Below are 6,011 nucleotides of genomic sequence, written 5' to 3'. Positions count from 1 at the left end.
GTTTCTCTCTCTCTCTTTCTCTCTCTCATACACACACACACACAGTAAAGGGATGGAACAAGATTTTAAACCCCAGCCTAATTCTAAATCCTATGCTCTTTCACTAATTATATATTAAACATTCTTCAGTAATATGGCCGTTAGGTAAATAAAGATACCTAAATGAATGGATGGTAGGCAATAATAATCATCTCAGCCCTCCCCACACACACTCAAGTCACCTCCACATGTGGCCATCCGGGAGCATCTTGGCTTGCCACTTACCCGAGTGAGAGAATGTTTCATGTGGGTCCACCATCAGCTCTCTCTCAGCCACAACCGCCCAGGGCTGCTACAAATCGGAGAGGAAAGGGAAGAAGGAGAGCCCGGGTTGGAGGATACAGACGCCTTTCCTTGGCCCTCGCCAGGTTCAAATCTAACATTCACTCTAGGAAGATATGTTGAATTTCCATTTGATTACCTTTCAATCATTTTCTCTTCTGTACTCCAGGACAGTGGGCTCTCTCTCTTCCCTAAAGAGCACAAAATGGCCTACTGGCATTACAGAGGAGCCCACAGATTCAGTCTGATCCATACATCTCATTTGGTGGTGTAGGGGAATCATAATCAGACAGATTAAATGACTTGCACAGAGTTAAAAGCCCAACTAATGTGATAGGAGAATTCAAACTCAAGCTTCCCATCTTCCAGACTAGTGATCTTGTACTCACACATGGATGTTTCAATCACCACAAAAAGAAATAGGCAAATTGGGTGAAAATTAGCATCAAGAAGCAGCTTCAGGAAGAAAGGATAAAGGACAATGAGAATCTGTGAAATTTCAAAAGAGGAGTATTCCACCATCTCCCTGGAAAGAGAGAGACACACGTCCAATAACAGCAGTGGGAAAGATTAACTGAAGACAGTAGTGGAATTAGGACTAAAGAGAAGTCAACAAACATTTATTACAGGTGAAATAGGTGCCAAATACCTTTCATGTGCAAGGGTCTGGGAACAGAGTAATAAACAACACAGACAAGGTCGAGAGCATCACAAAGATAGAAATGCAGTGGGAGATAGATGTTAAACAGAAAGTCACAAGTGTGATGACTATTTTAAAAGGTCAAGTGCAGGATCCTGTAGAAAGGCAAGTAGTGGGAATAACAGTAGCAGGAATCACTCATAAGAAGGGAATTTGAGTAGAGACTTGGAGAAGGAGTAGATAATATTCAGGAGAGTGTGGAGTAGAATAATGGGCCAGGAAAAAGGAAGAGCATGCAAAAAGGCCTGGAGGTGAAAGAGTGCTGATGGGTCGATGTGAAAGCAGGTCCCTGTGGTTAGAGCGCAGAGCATGAGAGATGGTACATCAATTGTCTGGAGAGGCCAGCAGAGACCAGAGTACGTAGAGCTCCATGAGCTATGTTCAAGAATTTGGTCTTTATCCTAAAGACAATCCAAAGTGTTTTAAGCAGGGAGAGGAAGAATCAATCATCTCTGCATTTTTAAAAGATCATTCTGACAGCAGCATTGAGAGATTAGAAGGACTGAAGCTGAACATAGTGAAAAACCTCTTAGGAGGCATGTGGCCTGGTCTGATTAAACCAGGGCGGTAGCTTAGGTGTGATGTCAGCAGTGGGGAAGGGGAAGGGGCTGAAGACTTGCTCCCATCGTTCCCTGAACCATGCATAGGAGGAAAAGCAAAATCAAACCTAGTCTGTGTATGCGGAGGGTCTCTGAGAATTAGGATAGAAAAGAACCCAAATTGCCTCCTGTTTACTAGGAAAGGATTACAGAAAATAGTACATGGAAGAAAAATGAAATCAGGTGCTGTAATTCTAATATACAGACAATATTTACTGACCAGATGCTGCTGCAGAAATTTCAGAAACACCCACTAAAATTATAAATGAAAATCACATATTCGTAACATTTAATGAGAATACAGGCTGAATTTACAGCCACTGAAAGTGCACTATGGAAGAAGATGTTGATTTACTCATGGAAGATGGAAATATATGTGATAGAAGAAAACAATACACAGAAATGTGATAAACATTTGCATGAAAATGAGTCGCTGGAAAAACTCAAAACTTCCACAATACTTTATGCACCAAATTATCTTCAGAATAGTCAAAAGGAAATGGTAGTAAATAATAATAGTGCATTTTCCTGCCATTAATTTTTTTTCACAAAACTTCTGTTGACTTCAGTGGAAGTTCTGCATCTAGAATGTGGCCCAGGAAATTTATAGTCTGTAACTCAGAGACCAAAGACCTTGAACATCAAGAAAATCTCTTACCCTTATTTATATACACTGTTCTTTATCACAAGGGAAGAGCTGGTACCCATTCCAAGTAACCAATCATTATGCAAGGAATATTCTGACTCACCCAGCATCCTTAATCAGTAAATGCTGTGCCAATGGAAGGAGAGTGGGAAGAAGTCACAGCATCCATTAATAAAAAATGACTGGGGCTTTCTATCAACAGAAGCATCATTAGGAAACGTATGGTAGGAAAATAGTAGGCTGTAGATTTGTGATGGCAGAGATGGCAATGGAATACTAACATGCGTACTCTCTGAACCACTTTGTTTTAAAATGATGCTGGATTTCAGGTAACTACGTATGTGCTTCATAAGTATTCTCCATCTTCAATTTCTTGCTAAATTTCTGATTACAGTCTCAAAAGATGGTACTGCCTTACCTGACCTTTGGCCCTCCCTCCCGCCTTCAAACACAAACATTTCTCATGTTTCCAGTTTTACTGAGATGACATTGTATAAGTTTAAGGCATACAAGTTAATGATTACCAGAATAAGTTAATTTTAAAAATATAAAATACTGCATCAATATGCATGCTATTTTTAAACAGGGTTATGCTAATCTTCTCTCTATCATTCCATTGTTTTAGTGTAAGTGCTGTAGAGACCAGCACCACAGATATTTCTGAAAGGTAATGGGTTGTCATTTGTCTGAGCACATTGTCCATAAATGCCTTGGTCAATTGTTGGCAAAAGATTAACCTGATTATCAAGGGAAAGGACCTCAGATTAATCCAATAATTTTTGAACAGTCTTCTCTCTTTGCCACCCTTTTCCTCCCAACCATGAACCCTTGAGTAAATATAGAAAATATGATTCACCTTTTCCATAAACTATATAATCTGTATTTCAACTGAGGATGCTTCTTGGCCACACAATAGACTTGTAATTTCAAAGTAACTGTACTGCATTTTGAAAGAAAACAAGCCAGTCATATTCCATTAACAGAAAGCCTTCTTGAGCATGTGTTCTGGTAGGTTCAAGAGATCTGAGTCATTCACTGCAAGTGGATGGGGGAATCATAAGGTCATATAAAACACCTACAAATCTCAGTAGATGGGTAAACTGAAACTACAAAAGTCCCCGTTACTGTATAACTTTTCAAGTATCACCAATGCACATCACCAGCAAATTAACTAATAGTATTCTGCTTTAATAGCATTTCTGCCCTATCATTAACCCAAGCATGGTTCATGAACTTATTCGAATATCCATAAGTAAGCTTACTAAAGTTTATGTCATTTCTGGTTCTATCACCTCAATAAGAAAAACAGCATCAAATTTCCCATCTAGGTTCAACTGTGTGGATCTGAAATCTAAGGACTGGATAATAATAATATCAATAGCTATTCAAAATGAATTCAAATTTCCACTGTGTCAGTATGCCATGTCTTGTTTTCAAAATATCATGGTTCTATTCCTAGTCTTGCATGGTAAAATGATGTTGCTTTTAATGATATGCCATTATTAATCTATATTCTACCCTCAGACAGAACCTGTATAGATGATATTTTCAAATAACTACCCAGTCTATACTAGAAAGTATACTGGTTTTGATAAGAAGTAGTTGGAATATACCACCCACCAAAAAAAAAAGTCCTATTTAATCCAATCTTCTATTGGAATTCCAGGATTTATGTCACTATTATAGAAAAACTCATTTTGGTTATAGCACCAACATGGCCAAATAAATGACTTCAAGATGCTAGAAGAAAGTATTTGGCCAAGATAAATAGGTGTTCAAACAGGCCTCCCCAGCTTGCTCATTTTGCTATATGGAAAATGAACTAACCGGGTTTAATGTACACCAAATGAGATTTGGAAGCACTTTCTAATTCACTTCATTTTGTATCAGGAATGAGCAGTTTTTGATTTCCCTGCTTCCACCTTTAACCCCTCCTCCAGTGTGTTCCCAACAAAATGGTTAAAATGATCCTTTTAAAATATACATCAGATTATGCCACTCCTCCACGCGAAACCCTCCCCTCTCTCTCGTGCAATGAACAGTGCAAGCCAGAGCCCTGGCAGTGACCCACAGGACCTACACACCCGGGCCTCTCAGACCCATTTCTTACCCTGTGCCTTGCTCTCTTTTCTGCAGTCCTACTGGGCACACTGTTTCTCAGACACGCCCAACATATGCATGGCCCTGACATTTGTACTGTCTGTCCCCTCTGACTGGAACACTCTTCTCTCGAGTGTTCCTGTGACTCATCGCCTCACCTCTTTTAAATCTCTACTCAGACATCACCATCTCAGCAGGCAACCCTGTCCAACCTATTTGAAACTGTATTCCACCCCCTCTCCTCACACTCCCAGTTACCTTCTAACATTCTACATAGTTTTTATGTTTATGCCTATTGTCTGTTTTCTTCACTAGAATTTAAATTTCACAAGGATGGAAATTTTAGTTAATTGTGTTCATTACTACATACACAGAACTTTAAACAAGACACAGCACGTGCTTGGTGCTTAATAATACTGTATTAGTTGACCGAAGGAATGAAATCCAAAGTCACTGAATAAGGCACAGATCTAGCCCCCTGAAAATTTGCAGATGTTTTACTAACACCCATGATTTAAATTCTGTTAAGCCTCGGTTTTCCCATCTGTGAAATGGAATAATTGGAGTACCCAACACTTAAGGTTGTGCAGATTAAGGGAGAAAACAAATGGAAAGCATTTAGGACAATGCCTTGCATATTGGTTAATTATTTTAATTAGTCTAAAAATAATAAGAGTAACATAAAAGAAATAATAGCTGACATCTATATAGAATTTTACATTTTATAAAGCTCACGACTCCTTTCAGTCTCCCGGGATCCTCCCAGATTCATTCCAGGCAAATAATAACACCCGAGTTCTCAGGGTCTCTGCCTCCGTGGTGTTGTGTGGGTGGCCAACCACAGGTGTACCAGACAGAGGCAGGATCAAACTGAAGTCTTTGGAGGTCAAGCCCAATCCTCTCTCCTCAATATCACAGAAAGAAAACATTACCTTCAGCTCAAGGCTTTAAAAGAATGAAAGGCCTTTGAAGTAATGTTTTTATGTGGTTGTTCACTTAGGGAGTCTGGACATCTGCGTAAAACGTGACTTAGCTAAGGTGATGGTCACCAACTAGTACTCTTCAAATTCCGAGTCAAGGCTTACCCACTGGAAGATGTCTCCTCACCACTGATCACTGCTTCAGTCAGATATGTGCAGTCAAGACTATTTTAATCACGTATGTATGTCCCAACATGCCCATAAACACCTCCAGACAAAGATCAGTCTTTTTTTTTTAGGGGAGCACCACAACTCCTGATTCAGTCTTGTCTACATGGTAAGAGTGTAATGAATCTTTAATGAATAAATAAATGAGTTTTTTAAATGGTTGAGTTTGCAAGCATTGTCTGCCTTATCTTCCAACACGAATTATCTCCCTTCTTTTCTACTAAAGTAATTAGGGTACAAGCAGCCGTCTAGAGCCTTCTCCCCTGCCCTACCCTTCACCATCGTGCTCATTGTAAACCTAGTTCCATAGAATGATGTACACAAAAGAATGACTACAGGCATTGTCACTACAGGACTTCTCAGGGCCTTTCCTACACGAATGCACATTGAAAACCCTCAAAATTTCGGTAGCATCCCCAGCATTTTGCAGATTTATTGGATCACGCATCCCATCAGAAACAAAGCTTTTTGCCTGGAATTTCTCTAAAGTTGGTTTT

At 39.5% G+C, this 6,011-nt stretch overlaps 1 non-coding gene across 1 annotated transcript; it reads right to left on the bottom strand.

The window, feature by feature from the left end:
* Window positions 1-2,807: 2,807 nt before the first annotated feature.
* On the bottom strand, window positions 2,808-2,915 carry LOC118997386 (U6 spliceosomal RNA). Its single transcript, XR_005068656.1, has one exon. It is a non-coding gene; the product is annotated as a U6 spliceosomal RNA (small nuclear RNA).
* Between the last annotated feature and the right edge of the window lie 3,096 nt (window positions 2,916-6,011).

This window comes from Sturnira hondurensis, unplaced genomic scaffold (assembly GCF_014824575.4).
Source record: "Sturnira hondurensis isolate 20B ecotype Veracruz unplaced genomic scaffold, ASM1482457v3 Scaffold0013063, whole genome shotgun sequence".
NCBI lineage: Eukaryota > Metazoa > Chordata > Mammalia > Chiroptera > Phyllostomidae > Sturnira > Sturnira hondurensis.
The sequence above is the reverse complement of the archived record's forward strand: the minus strand, read 5'-3'. Positions and strand labels throughout refer to the sequence as shown.